This window comes from Caretta caretta, chromosome 9 (assembly GCF_965140235.1).
Source record: "Caretta caretta isolate rCarCar2 chromosome 9, rCarCar1.hap1, whole genome shotgun sequence".
Lineage (NCBI taxonomy): Eukaryota > Metazoa > Chordata > Testudines > Cheloniidae > Caretta > Caretta caretta.
This window is the reverse complement of record NC_134214.1, coordinates 26574929-26598347: the sequence shown is the minus strand read 5'-3', so window position 1 is coordinate 26598347 and position 23419 is coordinate 26574929.

The following is a 23419-nucleotide window of genomic DNA, read 5'->3' as shown; positions in this document are numbered from 1 at the left end:
TTCCATTCTATACAGGGTTTACAGTTTGGTTCAATGGCTCTCAGCACCCCCACTATACAAATTGTTCCTGCGCCTCTAGGTGGCTTTACAGATGTCCTTGAAAGAGTAAAGGGGAACTTGGGGCTTGTTCCAAAGCCCATTGAACTCAATAGAGAGTAGAAAGAATCCCCTCTGGTTTTAGATCAGGCCTTGGGTGCTCAGTAATGGGGAGGCTTCTCCCTGTCACTTTCCCCATCTCTCCAGGATCCCACACCTGCTTTCACACTGGATATTTATTTTGGAACACACAAGACAAACTTGGGTGGAACACAATGGGCCAGCTGGAATGTGAGAGAATGGAGCTGCTGCTGGGGTGGGTTGGGTTATTTGGAGACCTAGGCATGAAGATGCACTTTCTAGAGCAGAGCTAACGGGAGAAGGGGAACTGCAGGAATGGAGGGTAAGATGTGGAGAGTGCAGCTGGACAAAAGTCAGAGTGGACACAAACACTGACTAGGACTAAATTGTTGAGCTTAGTTCATTTTATGGCCATGCTGAGCCTTCTCTAATTAGCTAACTTGGAAGCCACGGGCTGTTCTGTCATAACATGTGAGCTATGCACAATAGTTGAAGAGGTATGTGGTGATGCAATGCTTAGCAGGGGTGATTTCATGACACAGAAGATATGATTAACCCCTAGGCTTGTGCAGGCATAAGGGCTGAAGAAAGGGATGCAATAGCACAAAGGCAGTGCAGACCCCAAAGTGGGTGGTGCTAGCTGGGGGGGCCAGGGTAAGGCCCGAGCACACAAGGATGAGTTAATTCAGCAAATGCTCTAAATAGCCTCTGCTAGTTGACGTGTTATGCAGCTCTAAAGAGAGCTTGTCTACCGTCTTCCCAGTGAATCCTCTCAGGGTGCAGCAGGCCAAGCTGGTAAAGGGAGCTGCAGTGCATACTCTGGCTGTCTGAATTCAATCATGTGCACCATGATTACTACCACTGCGGGGAATCCAAAGCGATTCTAAACCATGGCAGAAACCTGTACAATAAATACACTCGTATTTTGTAACGAATTTGCCACAGCAAAGCTAGATTTTGCAGGGCATGTTCATGTGTTTTGTGGTTACTAGTGCATCTGATTAGGGGGTTCCTTGCCAAATCTAAATAGCCCCCAGAACACATGAATGAGTGTGGCTGCTTGATATGTGCCAAGAAAAAGCTGCTTTCATCAGTATGAAGAACAACAACTTTAGTTGGGGATGCATCTTCCTTCTAGGAGCTCTGTGACTACATCTAAAGGCTGCTGTTTATGTTAAAATAAAGTTAATAAGTCTGTGATTGCTGTGCAGGGACTGATCATCTTTCCTAGCAGTCCAATGTAGGTTTTCAAAAATTAGAAAATATATGGCTTTTCCTTCTGCAGCTTTGGATTAAGGAATTTACTAAGAACAACCTATTCACAACTACCCATTATGCACTCCTCCATAATTGGTGCTGAAACAAATGACTCCTATTACTCCTGGGGGACTCTTGTGCCACTGCATGTGCGCAGAATTTGTCCTCTGCAGATTTCTTTGCTTCCCTGGAGAAAAATGACTTCTGATTGGGAAGCTGCAAGAGTGGTCGTATGTCCCTCCCCAACGGCAGGGGCATGTCATTTCAGGCACCTGGAGCAGCTGTGGGAGAGGTAAATCACTGCAGTGGGGTAGGGGTCTGGGGACACTCCAGCTGGTGGCATCTACCCTGTGCCAGGCTCAGCTGCTAGTCCTGGCTGGTCTGAAGACAGCACTCCTCCTTCCTCTGCAAGAAGGGGCCGGGGCCAGGCTGGGTCAGACCCACCCCTAGAAGGCCACCCTGGCTGCAGGAAGCTCTGCTTTCTTCCTCCAGGGCTCCTCAGTTGGGGGAGGGATGGGGTCACTGTACAGGGAGCTACTTTCCTCATACACCCAACCCCTGTGTATGCAGACCCCCCTGAGCCTCACCCCTCCCCCACAACCAGACCCCCCCCTCCAAAGCCCTGGCACCAAAACCCTTCCCGCTGCATCCAGATCCCTACCCCTGCACACAGACCACCCCAATGAGCCCCACCATCCCTGTACCTGGACTACTGTGATAAGCCCTGTCAAGGTTCCTTCCCCACTCTGAACGCTAGGGTACAGATGTGGGGACCTGCATGAAAAACCTCCTAAGCTTCTCTTTACCAGCTTAGGTCAAAACTTCCCCAAGGTACAAAATATTCCACCCTTTGTCCTTGGATTGGCCGCTACCACCACCAAACAAATACTGGTTACTGGGGAAGAGCTGTTTGGAAACGTCTTTCCCCCCAAAATACTTTCCAAAACCTTGCACCCCGCTTTCTGGACAAGGTTTGGTAAAAAGCCTCACCAATTTGCCTAGGTGACTACAGACCCAGACCCTTGGATCTTAAGAACAATGAACAATCCTCCCAACACTTGCACCCCCCCTGTCCTGGGAAATGTTGGATAAAAAGCCTCACCAATTTGCATAGGTGACCACAGACCCAAACCCTTGGATCTGAGAACAATGAAAAAGCATTCAGTTTTTGACAAGAAGACTTTTAATAAAAAATAGAAGTAAATAGAAATAAAGAAATCCCCCCTATAAAATCAGGATGGTAGATATCTTACAGGGTAATTAGATTCAAAACATAGAGAATCCCTCTAGGCAAAACCTTAAGTTACAAAAAAGATACACAGACAGAAATAGTTATTCTTTTCAGCACAATTCTTTTCTCAGCCATTTAAAGAAATCATAATCTAACACGTACCTAGCTAGATAACTTACTAAAAGTTCTAAGACTCCATTCCTGGTCTGTCCCCGGCAGAAACAGCATATAGACAGACACACAGACTCTTTGTTTCTCTCCCTCCTCCCAGCTTTTGAAAGTATCTTGTCTCCTCATTGGTCATTTTGGTCAGGTGCCAGTGAGGTTACCTTTAGCTTCTTAACCCTTTACAGGTGAGAGGATTTTTTTTCTCTGGCCAGGAGGGATTTTAAAGGGGTTTACCCTTCCCTTTATATTTATGACAAGCCCCAATCACCTTAACCTGGACCCCCTGCAGAGTCCCATTCACCCTGCATCTGGTACCCCACAATGAGCCCCTGTGAATCCAGATGTCCCACACGCACGCAGACCCCGTACTGAGCTGCCTGCACCCAGATTGCCTCAGTCTGAACCCTCCCATCCCACACCTTGATCCCCCTCCACACTTGGATCCTGATGGGCTGAGCTTGCTTGCCCCACATCTGAATTGGGGGCTAAGGCTGGGTGTGTGCAAGACTGTCCCTCTCACTTGCTATCTTGGCGCACCTAGTGTGGAGGGGCAGGGCTCTGGTGTGTTTCTGGGTCAGGCCTGGCCCTTGCGCTGTATTAGGGTCGGATGCAGCCTCACCCCCGAGTCAGTGTTCCTGGGAGAGTTGAGGGGGGAGCTTCAGGGTGATCTCCCACCTCTGTGCAGCCAGTGGCTTGTGCTCCCCGCTGCCATGCTGAAGCCTCCACGTTTATTTAGTGACAATAACATTTGCAGAATTTTAAAATATTGTGTGCAGAATTTTACATTTTTTTAGTGCAGAATTCCTTCAGAAGTATTCTGTCATGTTTGAGTTCATGGTCAGCTCCCTTACTGCGTATTTAGTGACATTGTTATTTACATGAAGTGCAATATAACACTTATTTCAAGCCTACAACTTACTGCTTTTGGATCTTGCAATTATGTGGATGCTAGAAGTGAGCATCCATATCATCACATTCCATCAGCCTCACTTGCAAAATCCACAATGAAAAAGAATTCAATGGGCAGACAAATAGGCCCAGACCCTTCAGCTTATTCCTAGAGGTTAGACACAAACTAATCCTCTGACAATCGAAAATCTAGCCTGCAAATCCCAACACAAATTTCTACTATCTAGAATTCCCCAATCAATGGAGTCCCAGTCTTTATCTTTTTAAACTGGAGTAAGTAGATCTTTAATACAGTCAGATATATGCAAAGACCCGGAATATATTGCCACTTGGGAATCTGTCATGTGAATCCACAACAGCTTTCTATAAAGTCAAATATTCTTAGATGTATTCTATCTATGTTCAATATTCCCATCTTCCTGTGCTTATTCATTGTGGGGCTGATCCTGTGATATGCTCAGTACCTGCAACTCTCTCTTGTTGTCACGTGGAGTTGTGTGTGAAGAGCATCTGTTAGGAACAGGAAAGGTAGAAAATGTCAGCTAGAAAACCCAATGATTCAGGGTATGTCTACACTATGAGCTAGAAGTGTGATACTCACAGTAGCTCTCATCAATAAAAGGAATGTGTATGTGAGTAGAGGAATTACATGCTCCTAGCTTGTAGTGCAGACATAGTCTCTGATTGCCCTGATGGTAGACACTGCCAGCGTTGCCTCTCTGAAATGGGGCAAGAGGGGGAGAGAATTGAACTTGACTGGCTGAAGGATGTGCAAATGAGCTTTTCCATCTGGTCTACTTTGACTGTAAAGGGGCAGAGGTGGGTGGGGGTGTGTGTATGTGTACAATGCCCAATAGAATGAGTTCTGATCCTCACTGGGGGTGTGAGGCATTGTTGACGTTTATATAAAGTAATATTCATTGGCTAGCAGTTGTCTAGGAGCTGCATAAAGTTTTTTCCATCAGTCTGCACTGGTGGAAACCAGGGCACAGAAAATAATTAACAGCTAAAATATTCTTACTCAAGGCTGCAGGATTGAGCTCTATTTATTTAAAGCTGTTGTGTAGCTACCCTTTCATTCCTCACCCGCTCCCCCCTTCTATTATTGCTCTCTCTCCTAATCAAATACTTTTCTTCCAGTGTGAGCCTCTACTTTTTACCCTTGGTTAGTTTTTTGTGCCTCTTTCTTGATCATCTGCCTAGACCTTTCTCATTCTGAGTGCATTTGTTGCTAGTTGGTAAACATAAATTAATGGTTGCCCAAGGGTAATCTTTGAACATTTTATTTCCTCTCCATATTTTTTCTCCATTGCTTTCAGCTTCATTCAGCATTTCCTTTATTCTTAAAACATAAATTCTTACACACAGCTGGACAGACTTACCCCATTAAGTTACAAGGGGTTGAATTTGGCCAGATGTCCCTGTAGAACAGAACTCTCCTCTACATCTGCTAGTTCCCTTGGAGACTGACAGCCTAGTGCTACTAGGAGTGGTAGGCAGAGGGAGGCTGCTTCATAATAACAGCCCAAGATCCACTAGTTTAATATTTATTTTGCATTATGAAAATGTAAAGCACCCTGAAAGAGGTAAATTTCATTTTACTCACCTAGCTGGAAAAACAAGTCTACACCTTCCAGGTCCAGCTGCAAAATCAAAGATCCACTGAACTGAAAATGGTTTCAGAGTAGTTGCCATGTTAGTCTGTATCAGCAAAAAGAATGAGGAGTACTTGTGGCACCTTAGACTAACAAATTTATTTGAGCGTAAAACCCACTTCATCAGATGCATGCAGTGGAAAATACAGTAGGAAGATATGTACATACAGAGAACGTGGAAAAAATGGGGGTTGCCATACCAGCTCTAACGAGACCAATCAATTAAGGTGGGCTACTATCAGCAGGAGGGGACAAAAAAACTTTTGTAGTGATGATCAAGATGGCCCATTTCCAACAGTTGACAAGAAGGGGTGAGTAACGGTAGGGGAAAAATTAGCATGGGGAAATAGTTTTTAGTTTGTGTAATGACTCACCCACTCCCAGTCTTTATTCAAGCCTAATTTGATGGTATCCAGTTTGCAAATTAATTCCAGTTCTGCAGTTTCTGGTTGGAGTCTGTTTTTGAAGGGTTTTTTTGTTGAAGAATTGCAACTTTTAGGTCTGTAGGTCAACCAGGGAGGTTGAAGTGTTCTCCGACTGGTTTTTGAATGTTATAATTCTTGATGTCAGATTTTGTGTCCATTTATTCTTTTACATAGAGACTGTCCGGTTTTGCCAATGTCCATGGCAGAGGGGCATTGCTGGCACATGATGGCCTATATCACATTGGTAGATGTGCAGGTGAACAAGCCCTTGATGACGTGGCTACTGTATTTTCCACAGCATGCATCCGATGAAGTGGGTTTTAGCCCACAAAAGCTTATGCCCAAATAAATGTGTTAATCTCTAAGGTGCCACAAGTCCTCTGTGTTCTTTGAACTGAAAATGTTATCTGAATATACATTTCATCACCACCTTAAATGTTCATTTCAGTTTTCTCTTAAAAATTGGCAAAGGCTCTCCAAGGGGTGTTGAGTGCTATTTATTTTTCTGAACTTGGTTTGTATTTGTAATTTAGATTTCACTTATTGTTTTCCCCAGCCATCTTTTAAGTCCCCAACACTGAATTCCTCTCTCTTACAGTCTGTCTGCTTTGTCTCTTTCCTTTGCCATGTGTTTGTAACTAGGATCTTCCTTCGGGATATATTGTTTTCTGAGCTTGAAGTACTATTTTCTGGGAGCATTTCAGAACATGTTCTCCTGGGCCTTCAGGTTTTTTTTTTTTTTTTAACTGATTGATATTCGCTCTTCGCTGTCCGTAAATTTGCTTCTTTTAGCTGATAGCTCCTGTTTGCTGGCTTCTGTAAAGATTCCTTAAATATGAATCATGCTGTCCCTGCTCTCATTTCAATTGAGCAGTGAGAGAAAGGTGAACTGTATGCACACAACTACTTCAGTGAAAATTATCTACACCTGTGTGTACAGCGGTTTAGGTGTGCAGACATTCCAATTGATAGCAGGGGTGGGAAGCTTTAAGGGTAAGAGGGCCAGTGAAGACACTGGTATATAATGTATAGCACAGTTCCACAGCACGTTCTTAGAAAAGAAATCCTATTCCACCATTGTTTAAATCACTTATTAGCCACCATTGCACCAACAATCCTATTTTAAAATGGTTGTTACTAGAATAGAAACTAACTGTAGTGTGGACAGGACCAATATATCTCTCACACAAGAACAGCATGATGTAGTCATGTTGTCATTCTGCATGCAATATATTTCAAGGGAGAAGCAAGCCTGTGGCCAGACCAGTGAAATTACGACGGGAGCAGAGAAGATGGAAGTAGGAAAAGACACTGAAAAGAGCATTTTAAAGTGATTTCATTGCAGTGATTTCATGTCAGAGGCTATGGAAGGGGAGAGAGGGTCTAGTCACTTGAGAGATCCATCCGACACTTGGAAATGTCTGGCTTTTTTAGAGGTGTCAGAACAGAGGAGAAGGAGGAGATGGCAGGAAGGGTTTAAGTATGAATAGAGTCCCACTCCCCACGATTATCATTTAAAGGGCTTTATATCTCTTGCCTTGTAGACCACACTGACAAGAAAGGAAAAGGCGCAGCTTCAAAGGTTTTGTTTAGTTTTTAATATATTTCTGTTTTGCTGGTTGTTCTCCCCAGGTTCAGTACCCTCGAGCACAGCCTTAGCAAACTAACATTGCTTACAAGGCACCTGTATTTCTGGATGTTTTAATTTGTGCTACATTAGAGTGTATGGGAGGTGCCTACAGGTAGAAATAGATTTATGGTAATTGCTCAGCAACAATGTTAGCTGATCACTTTGTTCCTCTGTCATTGGGCATTGAGCCAGATCTCTGCATTGGGTATCTACCCTGTAAAAGAAACTTTTCTATTAAGACTCATTCTGTTTAATGCCAGCTTTTCAAATCAGTTGGAGGTGGCACTTATTGGTCTCCTTTTTTTGCTCTCCTACCAGCCTCACATGAGCGGGAATTAATCTTCAGAGTATTTCTCTAATCATTTTGAGCTTTATTTTCAACTACAATTTCAACAGTCACATGGCTTTCCTCCATCTCCTTTCCACATTCCCTCCATCCACTGTATGGATTCCTACCACACCTACCTGTGCACTGACCACCTCACTGAGCGAATTCCCGTAATTACATTTTTGTATGTCACACAACACTTACTACATCTGAACTAACAAAGTAGTAGGGAAGGGTGTGGGGAACCATGCCTCCCAAAGATGCCAGTCTTGAAGCTTTGCTGATTTAATTTAAGAACTTTATTGAACTGCATTTAAGTGACCTCTATTTTTAAATTCCTCTTTCCTGGCAGTAGTAGCTATTTCCTTGGCCTTGGAGCCACCACAGCAATAGCTCTTGCCTCAATCTTGGCCCAGATAATATTTTCTGTGCTGCTGCAAAAGGAAGTTTGTTTTACTGTAACTTGGGACGCTATCAAGTATGCACTTATTTGTACTCCGGTGGCATATGAGGACAGGGTGGACTTGCCCACAAACTTCAAATGCACTTACAGTTGATGGGATCAGAAGCCGGGGGGGAGGAGTGGTTGGAAGCCTCATTCCTTCCTAGTGATGGTGGGTGAGTTAGGTTTTCTGACAGTCCCTCCGTGGGAGAAGGTGGAACTAGCGGGGGGTGGGAAAAGAAGTGGTGTCATAAGGACTATATCTGAAGGAGCACATTTTGCACTAGTTGGAGCTTTCCGTTTCCTAATTTCACCCCTTCTAGAGTGGGAATGAATTTGAATCTGCGGGACATACTCCAATACAGTAAGCACTTGCCCCAGTGGTGGTTTAAATAATTTTAGTACAATAGCAAAGCCATGCATCCTGAAAAAGCTCCAACTGGTACAAAATGTAGCAGTCTCCTTGAGTGCCAGCACTGGTCACCATGAACACTTCATTCCAGAGCTCCACTTTCAAAACTAGCTCCTTATTGAATACAGAACCTAGCTCAGTCATCCATTGGACTGGCCCTAGATTCCTCAGAGACTGACTTTCTCTTTCACATATAACTAGGACCCATCTGTGCAATGTAACTGTTGATCAGTAGGAGATAGAAGTTCCACAGCATCTGCACCTAGATTATGGAACTCGCTCCCAGATAGTGCCCTGATTTTATAGGGACAGTCCCAATATTTGGGGCTTTGTCTTATATAGGTGCCTATTACCCCTCCACCCCCCATACACACACCTGTCCTGATTTTTTTTCCCACACTTGCTGTCTGGTCACCCTACTCCCAGAAGACTTCAGAATGGGCACTGATGTACTTTAGACCAGACAGACAAAAAACAGGAGACTATTTAGATTACAAGATATTTGGGGTAGGGGCTCTTAAGTGTTGTCCAGTGCCTAGCACAACAGATCTCATATTGCCTAGAGGGTGAACTTTCACGACTAATACATATTAATAACTTTACCAGTCAGAACTAAATGCCAAACTGATTGATTTGAGTTAGTTTTCTCTCCATAAGTTCTACACGTTTTGATTCAACAGAAAACCCTATAAATTTATCAAGCTATTTCTCCTACAGGCTGGGAAATATTTAAAAAGGAGGAGGGAGACTTGCAGGGTTTTTTGTTCTTTTTAACAAAAACCTATTCAAAGTGCTCAGATATTGCAGTGATAGGAGCCTGCTTGATTAGACAAATAGATGATGGACTGAATCTCTTTGAGGTGACCGAGTAACATGAGTGGGGGGAGGGAGAGGCAAACTTAAGTACAAGGAATATTGGCAGTGTATTTAAGGAATTAATTACCCCCTTTTGTTGCCCATATCTTTTAATGATGGGTTTTTATGGTTGACCTGCTCTTCTAGGGACTGATTCTGAAAACACACTTTTCTCCAAATATATTATGAAGATCAAAGCCTTGTTTACATTGGCGTAAAAGGAAGGATGGTCAATTTCAGAGTCTAATTTCCGACAACATTTTTGTACAATTTTCATTAATGAATATTTGTTAAGAACTCATACTAGTAATGAGAAAAGGAGTATTTGTGGCACCTTAGAGACTAACAAATTTATTTGAGCATAAGCTTTCATGAGCTAGTCTCTAAGGTGCCACAAGTACTCCTTTTCTTTTTGCGAATACAGACTAACATGGCTGCTACTCTGATATTAGTAATGGTGGCTATATAAGCTGATAGAACCAGGGCTGTGTTGAAATGTTTATTGCTAGCAAGATGCAACACACTTTTCCTCTCCATTGTCGACCAGAAAGAACCATGCTATATTAAGTGTTACAAAGACATGCCATAGACTTCTTAGATGGTGTTGTGGGATGCAGCCACAACACATCTGTACCCTGACCTGGTTAAAACAGAACCTTGTTCTCAAACTGTGCTACATCCTGCTCTGGGCAGAATTGTTAGGTTCTGTCTATGCAGTAAGATGAATCTGTCCATTAGGCTACCCTATGTCTAATCTGTTTCATCCATAACCTTGCTACATTACTGCTGGCCTGTGCCATGCTTTATTTATTTATTTTTCCCGACACCACAAACCTCCTGTCTCTTGAACAGCAAGCTTGTCTTACATGAATCTGTGGTCTGAGGGAAAACTATCAGTAACTTCCCCAAAGTTCTCTGCTGAGTCAGAGCCCAGGGCACAACTTACTTTGTTCAATTCGTTTTAGACACTTGCCATTCTTATTACTCAGTTATTGATACAGCAGAAGATATAACTGAAACAATAGGCATCGAGCCCTGTGAAAGACCAAATACTTCAGTATATTATTGCAAGATCCTGTTTTAAAAAGTCTGTTACATATGTACTGGAAGATAAATTATCCAAACAATGCCCTAAATAGCAAATAGAAATTACCCTCATTATCCCTAGCCTGATTCTTGCTTGCATATTTATACCTGCCTCTAGAAATTTCCACTACATGCATCCGACGAAGTGGGTATTCACCCACGAAAGTTTATGCTCCAATACGTCCGTTAGTCTATAAGGTGCCACAGGACTCTTAGTCTGGATCTGTAAAAGCGGCAAACACGGCTACCCCTCTGATACTTGGCAGCAGAGTTAGTAATTTATGAATATAGATTAAATTAAGAGTGTTCAATAAACTTAAAAATACATTACTCCAAAAGGTTAATACACACAGATAGGCTTAGAAAACTAAATGGAGGACAAAGAATGAATGAATGCTGGTATTAGCAGATTGTTATATGTGTTATAACAAAGTGATTTACTGTGTTTCTCCTTTATAGTATTGCTGAAGACACTTTTCTCTCTAAAAAGTCTGAATATCCCTGGAGCCTACAATCAGTGATGTGAAGCCAGTATTTTAAACAAAGGAGCCCGCAAGAATTGTCCGCAGCCTGTGCTAAACACTGCAATTGTTTATAGGAAGCAGCAAAACACTTCCTTTTATTTTCCCATTTTTAAATAGAAATGCTTTCTCACAAGTATAAACATAGAGGGAGAATATACCACTTGGCAAACAAACTTCCTTAAGTGCATTTGGATATGTTTATCTATTACTCCTGAAAACTATAAGGAGTAATGTTGATAGTATGGTGCAATGTTCATCTTGTATCCTTTCTAGACCTTGTACAGGAATCCAGAAGTCTCCTCCTGTTTTGTTTTGTTTTGTTTTGTTTTGTTTTTTTAAATACCTGTCACTTCGTGCAGTCAAATCTATTCCAAAGCCCCAAAAAGCATTTTTATGAGCTCTTAGGTCAGCCATCTCTGGCAGGGAAGTCATCCTAACAGTCTCTTGAATTGTGCAACAGGATTTTAACAAGGAGCTCCCAGAAAGCCCCAGGAAATCACTCCCCGCACATCATTGTTCAATATAAACAACAAAATGACACTGCTGCTGTTCCTACTGTGCTCTAAATCATTGAAATTCAAATTCAGTGACTTGTTAATTCAGAATTTTTTTTTATTCCAAGCCTATGGTTAAAGATTTGTTAAATGCAAAATGCACACACTTCTACCTGACCCATAGCTAATGGAAATGGCCTAGTGGCTGATCTAGTGAATCTCGTCGCCAATTCTGAATTGTTCCCTGCAGTAATTGCTCAAACAATCTCACCCATGCTGTTAATCAGGCACTTTCTACTCCCCGATGCCAGCACATCATGAATTTAGCAGCCTGGCTTGCCTTCTTTCACAATTTCTGACACCTTGCTGTAAAATCATAAGGGATCCTGTCCAAGAAATGCACAAATACTTCAGATAAAGAATAATTCATCCGCATCCTATTCTATGTCAGTCTTTCAACAGGGATTTAACACTATTTGTTTTTAACTTCTCCCCAAAGACAGAAACAAAAGATTTAACGGAGCGATTTTCCTCCAGAGAACAGTCATGTTAACTGGAAAAAGCTTTCTTAAGAAATGGTCATTTACTGTAGCAACACAAGAGAAGACATTTGTGGGGAGCGGGAGACAACAGAATGTTCATAATCTGTGTATGGGGTTTTGTTGTATCATATTCTGAAGAACAAACAATTGGCTATGTACTTTTGATTTTAAAATGAAAATAAGGCATTCACCTATAATTTCCCTTTTGCTTTCTCTCAAAGAAAATGAATTTGTCTTAATGTTCTTCTTATGAAATGACTAATAGCCCAGCTATAAGCATTCCATGTTTTATCAGATTTAAAAAACCAAAACCCAAAAATCAAAGGAAGTTTAGTTTCAAGTTCATAATTAACATTCCAGGTGACTATTTCTTTTTAAAAAGAGATCTTTTAAAATCCCAGAGTGAATTTCAACTAAAATGTGTGATTTGGTGAAGTTTGGAGCTATGAACAGACCTGCTACCCTGCAGATCACCCTGGCTTACAAATACTGGAGCTTCAGTATTTCGTATCAAACTTGATTAAAAAAAAATAAAAAGCTGTATAAATAACCAAAAGGCAAGTATGTACACATATATAATATAAAGGTAATTCTGCCCAGTGTTCTGCACATTGGAACCTAAAATGCAGCATATACGAGGAGAAGAACCAAAGACTACCAAGGGGGGTTAGAAAGAGCTAGGAAAGCAACAGTTGTAAGCATTTAGCAAGGGGAAAAATCCTATTCCATACACCCTAAAATGCTCGGCACACATTCCCCTTTGAAGGGCTCAGCTTTAGATAGCCTGGGTCAAGCCTACAGTAAAACAGAAGTTTGTGGAGCATCTAGACTAGCTGCTACAATAATGTAGTTTTTAACTTTACTTAGATGGCAATTAACTCATATTAAAATAGGACCACAAACTAAACTTATACACTGCAAAGACACTCCAAGTTTTCTTTTAATTTATTAAAAAAAGAAAAGGAGTACTTGTGGCACCTTAGAGTTTATTAGTAGCTGGTCATGTTGGGTGGAATATAAGGAATGGGTTGGGCCTGAAGGATGCCACTTGGAAGTTCAAGGGCTGTTGAAAACAAAACTCCAGGATTCACTTTGCTGTTGGTTCCTGCGAATCAAGCAGGATTCAGTTTGCAAACCTCTTTGCAAGTTGAAACCTACGGAGTTCACAAAGCCCTACTCTCAAGCACAGTTCTTTTGCTTCCACACTCAGATGGTTTTCAGGCAATATTCTCCCTCCAGCTAATCTATCAGGATTACAGAAAGGCCCATTTCCATAACACCTGGAAGATGAGCACCTTTGCCTGGTGGTTGGCTTCATTCTTGATTGAGGAAAATCTGAAATACCCCAGAATGACTTGCATATAGGCAGCAGCTGCCACAATGTCTTCAGAGCTGGGCCCTCTGTTCCAAAGCACAAGGGATAACCTCTTGACACCCAAAATAAAGAACTCTGGTCCTTAGCCTATGATGTAAAGGGCAAACTGCCAGGAGAAACACTGGTTACCACAGGAGACTGGGGTGAGGATTAGGAGTTAAAAACAGAGCACCTGAGAAATGTGAAAAGAGGGTGAGAGAGAGAGAGAGAAGAGACCACTGGCCTGCTGAAGTATGGAAGAGGGGTGATAGAGCAGAGGAACATTTGGAAAGGACAGGAAGACTGGGAGAAGAGGGGAATAGACAACACAATGTTAGATATGAAACTGCAGAAAGAAAGTGGACGTTGAGAATCACTGCACTAAAATATGGCATTCTTTATTTTTGGTAGCTCCCACCCTGTTTGTGATAGGCTAGCAAAAAGGAAAAAAATCCTGTCACAACCGTAATCCTGCACTGGTTCAGGGATGAGCAGGGGAAGAAGTCTGCACTTCCCTAAAGGGCTGTCCAAGATGCATAGTCCCTAGGCACCCAGGCAGCTCATGGAGTGATTGTGACTTCACTCCATGTGCTCCCCAGTGTGAGGCAGTTCCACGCTGCTCCCAGTTCAGGCCAATGGCTAAATGCCCCAATTTGGGACCTGATGGGGATAAATTAGAAGTAATTTCTCTTTTACAATTGTTTGTAACATTCATCCTCCTTTGGAGTATTACATTGTTGAGGAGAGGAGGACTGGGATATTGCACAGATTCAGAAGCAGCCATGTTGACTAGTACTCAGGGAATATCACTTCAAAATTTTAATGAATCTTTTGTAGTGCTAATTGGACTAAGGCCTGGTCCAACTCCCATTAAAGTCAAAGGATCAGGCTCTACTAAATAAAAGACCAGTATCTTTTTGGATGGCAGATCTAATCTGAAGTATGTTTGTTTGGAGAAAAACCAGATTAACATAAATGTCAATGGACAATGCCCTATTTACGAGTTGTTTTTTTTCCCCTAGTTAAATATTGTGTATATACTTGACTTAGTTTGCCTTTTGTTCTCTCTTATGTAAACTTTATTAACCTAAATGGTTTTCAGTAACAAAAAGTGAACTACAAAATAGAAAATTAGAACACAAATAACGTATTGTGTTTGTGCCATCTACCACTCCTTATGAAGGCATGAAAGTGGTCTCAATGTTTTCTCCCCCATGGTTTTGTCTTCAGTGGTATTTGCTATTTCTAATATTTATTGTGAGGAAGAGACCTCTAACAAAACAGTGAACCCCACTCAACATTGTATTCCATTTTTATACCAACATAGAAACACTGCCTTTAATGGTGTACTGCTGTCAAAATCGAGTGATGCAGTGACAAATCAGGCCTAAAATATGAGACTATTTGTATACGTCATAAAGGAGAAGTAAAGGGCACAAAGATAATGTTTACATGCACATTCTCTCATCTTTAAATTCCCTGCTGATCAAAGTTCAAAATTAGAAAGTCTTTAAAAAAGGATTCCTTTGATCTTCATGGGTTTTCCTTTCATGTGAACCTTTTGAATACTTTTCCCTTTGTAAGTTTTATCAGAGTGCACCCTCTGACAAGAAACCATTGTTTTTATCATAGGGCAAAAAAATTTCTTTTTTGTCTAATTTTGTGTGGCCCATAATGCCATTTCACCAAGAATTCAGTTACCAGGCCTTTTGGTCAGACATCTTTCTTGTGAATGCTAAATTTTTTTTTTTTAAAAATTGTTTTAAAAACTAGAGGCCCATACTGGGCATGTCAATCATTAAATACTGAACACTGCATTAGGTATGTTTAAGAAAAGTTTTTGGCACACCCAGACATCCTATTCATTAGATTTTGTATGAAATGGCTGCTTTTGAGATTCCTAAGATGTGGTTTCTTTACAACAAATGCAATAACTAGTCACTGAGCAGTAAGGAGAAAACAGTGCATGAATATTAGACCAAGTGGAATCCAAAGAATCACCAAGTCTGGATAATGCACATAAGCATTAGGATTCAGATTTCTTAACTTTTCTGCTGTTCCCATACCTTTTCCATCTTGTAACTCCAACTGTTAGTATTCCTAGACACAGTTTGAGAACTAATAAAAATGTTCATCAGTCAAGGAAAAACTGGTCTGTTGCTTTCCACGTAGCTGCTTAAAATGTAGCTGCATATGATCAGAAGATGTTAGGATGGGGTAGCCAAATGAACCCTCAGACCTCTACCATGTGGTTTGTGTGTGCTGTCCTCCATTAATATGGCGGTAGTGCAGCTTTTGGAAACTACCAGTTCTAGATTGTGTTGATTCAAGAGGGCATCTCATCTCAAAATGGAACATTATTCATACTTGTAGTATTAATGTGCCGTACCTACATGTTAACAATGAGGTAGCAGGAATTTACTTCATTAAATGCAAATTAGATGTGGCCCATAAGCCCCTGGGGACCAAACTTACTCACTCTGCTGGGCGCAGGGGAACTCCCATTGACTTTGACAGCCCCACTGACTTCAGAAGATGTTCATAATAGAACAGGACAGACTGAGGGAGCCCCACATGAGAATATCCCATACACCCATAGTTAGACTCATAGACTTTAAGGCCAGAAGGGACCATTGTGATCATCTAGTCTGACCTCCTGCACATTGCAGGCCACAGAATCTCACCCACCCACTCCTGTAATAGACACCTAACTTCTGGCTGAGTTACTGATATCCTCAAATCATAATTTAAAGACTTCAGGTTACAGAGAATCCACCATTTACACTAGTTTAAACCTGCAAGTGCCCCCTGCTGTAGAGGAAGGTAAAAAACACCCCAGGTCTCTGCCAATTTGACCCAGGGGAAAAGATCCTTCTGGACACCAAATATGTGATTAGTTAGACCCTGAGCATTTGGGCCAGACCCACCAGCCAGACACCTGGGAAAGAATTCTCTATAGTAACTCAGAGCCCTCCCCATCTAGCATCCGATCACTGGCTGTTAGAGATTTGCTACTAGAAGTCCCAGATCAGTACATGCCATTGTAGGCACTCTTATCCTACCATCTCTGCCATAAACTTATCAAAACCAGTCTTAAAGCTATTTAGGATTTTTTTGTCCCCACTGCTTCCATTGGAAGGCTGTTCCAGAACCTAACTCCTCTGGTGGTTAGAAACCTTCATCTAATTTCAAGCCTAAACTTATTGATGTCAGTTCATATCCACTTCTTGTAAACATTTGTGCTTAACTTTAACTCCTCTCCTTCCCTGGTATTTATCCTTCAGGTGTATTTATAGAGAGCAGTCACATCTCCCCTTAGCCTTTGGTTGATTAGTCTAAAACAAGCCAACCTCTTGGTCTCCTCTAACAAGGTAGGTTTTCCATTCCTCTGATCATCCTAGTCGCCCCTCTCTGCACCTGTTCCAGTTTGAATTCATCTTTAACATGGGAGACCAGAATTGCACAACTATTCCAGGTGGGATCTCACCAGTACCTTATATAATGGCACTAACCGTTCCCTGTCTCTACTGGAAATACCTCAACTGATGCATCCTAGGATTGCATTAGCCTTTTTCATGGCTGCGTCACATTGGTGGCTCATAGTTATCCTGTGATTAACCAATCCATCCAGGTTTTTTCCTCTGTTGCTTACAGCTGAAGTCCCCAGCTTATAGGAAAAGTTCTTGTTGTTAGTCCCTAAGTGCATGACCTTGCACTTCGCACATTAAATTTCATCCCATTTCTGTTACTCCAGTTTTCAAGATCATCCAGATCTTTTGTATGATATTCCAGTCCTCCTATGTATTGGCTACCTCCCAACTTTGTGTCAGCCACCAATTTTAACACACTACCACTTCTTGTGCAAGGTCATTAATACAAATCTTAAGATAAGTCCCAAGACCCATCTCTGAGGAACTCCACTTGTAACCTCCCTCCAGCCTGACAGTTCCCCTTTCAGTATGACCTGTTGTCGTCTCCCCAGTTTAACCAGTTCCTTATCCACCTTTCAATTCTCATACTAATCTCAATCTTCTCCAATTAAACTAATTTCCCATGTGGAACTGTATCAGATGCCTTACTGAAATCCAAGTAGATTAGATCTACTGCAGTTCCTTTGTAAAAAAAAAAAAATCCGTTTCCTTCTCAAAGATCAGGTTGGTCTCATTTACCTTTTGTAAAACCATGTTGTATTTTATCCCAATACCATTTTAGCTACTTTCTTTCACAATTTGTTCCAAGACTTGTGTACAATTGAGATCAAACTGCCAAGCCTGTAGTTTCCTGGATCACTTTTTTCCTTTCTTTAAAAATAAGAGGTGGCAGATTTCTGTTCAAATCTGTTGTCCCCTCGGGGGCAGAGGAGACTTGAACTCACTTGCCCACATCTTGGGTGAGTACTCTAAATCATTTGACTAAAAGTTATAAGAGAGGGCCTCCCCCTTCAACTATTTTCTGTGAGCTTGTGTTTGGGGTGCAAACCAGTAAAGGGCCCTCTAAACATGCCCTGCAAATGAGTTAGGCGAAGGAACACCTATCTTCTCCTCATTTGTGCATTGCTCTGGGGCTTAAACATCTGGATGCCTAGAGTGAGGCTGCAGTGCATATGCTCAAAGACAGAAATGTAGGCACCTAGTGAGCTTTTAGTGTAAAAATTAAGGTGCCAAGTGAGTTTAGGTGCCTGCAGGGTTTTGTGAATCCAGTGGGGCCTGATTCTGGGATTTAGGCACCCAAAGTAGTACTTAGGCACCTAAGTCCTTTTGTGACTCTACTATTCCATCTCTAATAACTTAGCATAGTCTAACGGCACTGCTCTTAACTTCCTGTCTGTATGAATATAGTTATGGTAAATATTCTAATACTGATAATCCGTCATGCATTCTTGCATATAGTGCTATATATGAGCACATTTCTATTATTATTGGTTTTGCCATGACCGTAAATTTCCCTGACAAATCCTTTGAGCTGGTAGCAGTTACTAGGTATTTAGAAGTGATCACAAAATGGATACATTTGCAGCTTTAAATCATGTTTTTTTCCAAATTGGATACATCATTATATTTAATCTGCATCACCTCACTGATGTGCACCTAAAACTCCCTTGACTGCCAACCCAGGAGCTAACAGTACTCCACTTTCAGAGAAGAAGAAAAATCTACCAAATGATGGAACCTTAAAATAACTGACCCAGATAACACAAACAGCAAGGTAGCAACTCAAACAAAGATTTACCATCCTGCCTCATAACAGTAACTCAAATTCTGATTTTTATTGCATGTCTATTCGCTGGCTCCATTGCAGGGTCCATATTCATAGGATGTGGAAGAGGAAAAATACTTAAGAGGCCAGACTGAAGACAACTGAGTTGCACCCTCTGGGCAACATCCTATTTACACCAGCAGTGAATGCATCTTGTCCTACAATTCCACTCTAATTCCAGATTATAGTAACATTACTCTTATTTCAAGAAGTTTGAAAATATACAAAACAGTAGGCAAAAACAGAGGTTTATCCACACCATCTGCTAGATTGTTGGCTAGATTGTTACACCGAATTGCACCTTATGCCATGAGTTGTCCCACTGAAGTCAACTGGAATACTTACAGAAAAGGTACTATTCAATGAGTAACGGTGTCACTACCTAGCCACTAAATAAGGATATCCAAACTCCCTTGATGCTTTGCCAGGCATAGGTCATGAGCAGCCACTGCCTTCTCTTATGAACAGTAAGGATAAATACAGTACACTTGTATTCATCAGTGTATGTTTTACAGAGAGTTGTCTGTAGAACTGGGCTACCAGAGCAGCTGCCTAGGTATCTGGAAACTAGAAGGGAAAGATTAGATGCATAGGATAGTATTTATATTCACTGCTTATACTCCACCTTTTACACACATACTTCAAGACTATTATCAGACTTCCTGTTACAGTAGACTGCATCTTTCTGTAAGTGATTGGGGTTATATAACTCTTCAGAAAAGCTGACTTGCTCATACATGCCTGTGCACTCTGCCAAGAAAGAGTGTGAAGGATCTCCAAACAAGCTACTGGGCTAAAATTAGCTTATATATTTGTTGCAGTAGGAAAACACTGTGTTCAGATGGGAAAACAATCCACTGAAGCTAAAGTTTTATGGGCTGCCTCCTCTTATTTTTAAAGGACGCTTGTATTTAGAACCTGTCAATGTGGACAATATTTTGAAAAATGTCTGACTTTACAAATAAAGACTCATCTTGTAAAGGATCCCCAGTTGGGTAAGGGTGCACTCACACAGATCTCTTTGCAGAATGAGGAGGCAAAGTGTGCATTATAAATAGAAGTGAGTCCCTGCAAAATGAAGGCTAGAACAAGAGGGCCCAATTCATACCTTTGGAGCTGCAGCTGCTTACCCCAGGTCTGAATAGCAAAGTGTAGTGAAACTTGCAAACTTTTTGGCTTGCTAAACTAGCTCAATCCCTTTCCCCCTCATTTTAAACCAGTGTTATTTCAAATGTGATTGAAGTGGCGTGGGGGATGACACCCTTCTAGTTAAAGGGGAAGCCTGTGTTATGCATTAGGGACAGAAGAGTAATCCAACAGCTACATTGTCAAAGGTGGGCCACCCTTTAGAAAGGAGTGGCAGGTAGCTGCACTACCCAAGGAAGTAGCCCCAGGGAGAAATTCATAATTCCTCTGCTGATCTCCTCTTGTATGGGGGTGGGAGATAAGGTGAATTACAAAACCCAAAAAAGGGCACTGCTTGACCAGCAGGTGTGAGGGTGTGTGCAGCCCCTCTCTCTCTTCCTTCTCCACTGATTTGCATAAAGGGGGGAGAATCTGAAAAGCAAGGGCTGAGCATCACCCTAGACCAGGACCAAAGATCCAGGGAGGACTTATTCAGCTGGGCAGGAGAGTGGGAGTGGGGAAACTTTCTGCTCTTATTCCCCTGCTCAGCTGAGTAAGACAAGGGTGCTATCCAACCCAGTATTTCGCATTTATATTTTGTTTGGATGTTTGCTCTCCGCCTCACGTTTGCTGCTTTCTCCCCCCACCATCCATCCTTAATGGCTCATGAAATAACTTTCAAGTCTGAGCTGAATTTCTGAGCTAAGTTCAAATGTAGTAGGCTTTCATTGTCCACAAGACCTTATGGTGCTACTGCCCTGTCCTTAAACCCCATCTTCTGAACCTCATCTTGAAGGCTCTTGGATTAGTCCATAAATTACCCAGGAGAAATACGCAAGTTAAAATAGATTTAATCTATGGTTTTTGGGTTTTTTTTTTTAAAAAAAGATAATTTAAGGAGCTTTTGAGAGTATAGGTTCTCCTACAGCAGAACAGGATAGCCATCAAAAGAAATCCCTCAGAAAAATGTAGCAAAATGACAGAAGAATCTGGCTACAATTTCCCTGGCCTTGCAATTGTCACTCATTGTTAGTAAGGCCTGATACGTGGAAAAACAGTAACCACTCAAAGCAAGTGTATGCCTGTTAGACTGCTTAGTTGAACCTAATGTGCTGTAAAAGAAAGCTAATGCTATTATAGCCTCTTTTGCACACCAAGCTGCAAGTAATTTATGGGAACTGGCACAATATGCCTTAAAGCAAAAACAATTCTGTCCTACAGCAATGAAGGAGATGGATATCCCCAAAAACACTGGGAAAACTGTGCAGCAAAATTCATGTGACCTTTCAGAGTTTCCCCCTTTAACCAGAAGCAGCTGGAGCAGTTTTCAACCCTTAGTTTCACATTACTTATTGAGGTTCTAGGTTTCTATGGCACAGCAAACTTTGGGGAACCTGGTCAAAAGAAGTGACCAAGACAGGGATCATCATTGTCAGGGAATCCTTGCTGAACATCAGATTTCTGGAACAGATAGCCTGAAAGTCAATATTTAGCTAAAAAAGTAACCGACCTGTAAATTGAACTGTATAATTTTAGTTTCTTACTAACAAACAATTTAAACAAAACTTCAGGCCAGAATCTAACACTTTGTTTAGTAAAAATGACAGATAATAGATGTATTTTATGTAGTAAGAGAACCAAAAACAAATAAGCCTTTGTACCAGAGGAAAAGAAGCCAGTGTAACTGGAATAAGGGGATTTGGGATGTTCATCAGAACTGACTCCTTAGCCAATCATTAGAAGCCAAATTATCACTCATAATGGAAAATGTATTTCTAGCGCAATAGCACTGAGGTGCCCCACTGTACAGAGCACAGTTCAAACAGGGAGGGAGATACAATCCCCACCACTTCCCAAAGATCTGTCATTGCTTAACCTCTATAGAAAAATCTTCTGCCAATATCAGAGACTTGGCTGTAAATTAACATGGGTCTTCGCCCTGCCTTGGCCACCTTTGCTTTCAGAGATAGTCTTCCTAAAAATCCTGTTGCCTAAAGAAAAATCTAAGACTGCATTTCTTCTGCCTGGGAGAACCAGAACACTAATCTGGGGTGGGCACACTTTTTTTGGCCTGAGGACATCGGGGTGTGAAACGGTATGGAGGGCTGGGTAGGGAAGGCTGTGCCCGCCCTAAACAGCCTGGCCCCCTGCCCCCTATTTGCCCCCTCCCACCTCCTGACTGCCCCCCTCAGACCCTCCAACCCATCCAACCCCCCCACTGCTCTTTGACTGCCTGCTCCCAGGATCTCCTGCCCCAATCCGCAGGACCCTACCCACTGTCCAACCCCCCTGTCCCCTGACTGCGCCCCCTGACCCCTAGCCACACCTCTGTCCCCTGACAGACTCCCCTGGGACTCCCACGCCCTATCCAATCCCCCCTGACGACTCCCCCTGATGAGGCCACACACCTCATCCAACCGCCCCCGATCCCTGTCCCCTGATTGCCGCCCAGGACCCCGTACCCCTTATCCAACCCGCCCCCTTACCATGCTGCTCAGAGCAGCAGGACCTCAGAGCCCCGCTGCCTGGACAGAGCTAGCCACACTGTCCGCAGGGCGAGCTGAGGCTGCAGGGGAGGGGGGACAGAAGGGGAGGGGCCGGGGGCTAGCCTCCCCAGCCAGGAGCTCAAGGGCTGGGCAAGGACGTTCCCACAAGCTGGATGTGGCCTGTGGGCCATAGTTTGCCCACCTCTGCACTAACCTGTAACAGCTGAGAGATAATCAGGAGCTTCATGTCTTTGGAAAACACTTAGAAGGTCTGCTCATAAACAGCTCTGCTATCTGTTGTGACTGTGGGAAGATCCTGCAAGCCAGTCAGATGTAGGGATTAAATCCCAGTGATACAGCTCAGATGTAAGTATTCTGACGTGAACTCATGTAACTTCTTCCTTTCTTGAATTTCCCTGTCCCCCAATGAACTTCTTTCCACTCCTAGTGCACACAACACCCAACTGTGCATCACACCAACCGTTCATTGTTAACAAGATTCCTTTACCTGTTGGAATAGGCGTAGTTTTTTATTCTTCAGTCAGTACATTTAAAGTGTCAATTTTAACGCTTTCTTGGACTCCAAATTTAATTTTCAAATGTTAGAAGGAAAGTTAATAGGAAGCAAAGTTTGTTCTTGGGTTTTGTTTGTTCAAGACTCAAAGATGCTGTACTTGAAACTGGAGAAAATCTACACCTGTGAGAAACGTAATCTACAACTTTGAATTCAAACCCTCAAAATGTTGTGCTTCCCATCAGCAGCTCTACCCTCTGTCTGTATAATCATCAAACAACTGCAGCAACAGAGCCACATAGTGTACATACAGGGCTAGCTCTGCACTGGGGATGGTGCAAATTTACCCTGCCCATGCTCTTGTGGACAGTGTAGCATGACCCTCCCTGACCCCAAGAGTAGGGGCATGGTCTTGCCTCCTCCCAAGCCTTAATCTGCGGCTCACACCCTTGAGATGAGGTGTGGAGGGAGAAGCCTTTACACAAGTACGGTGGTACGGTGTGGTACACCATACCAGTAAGGTATTTATAGCCAGGATGGTGTACTGGAAAGATACAGGAGGAGCCCGCCCCCAGCCCTTCCGCGCAGCTGTGTCTCCCTGCCTGGAGT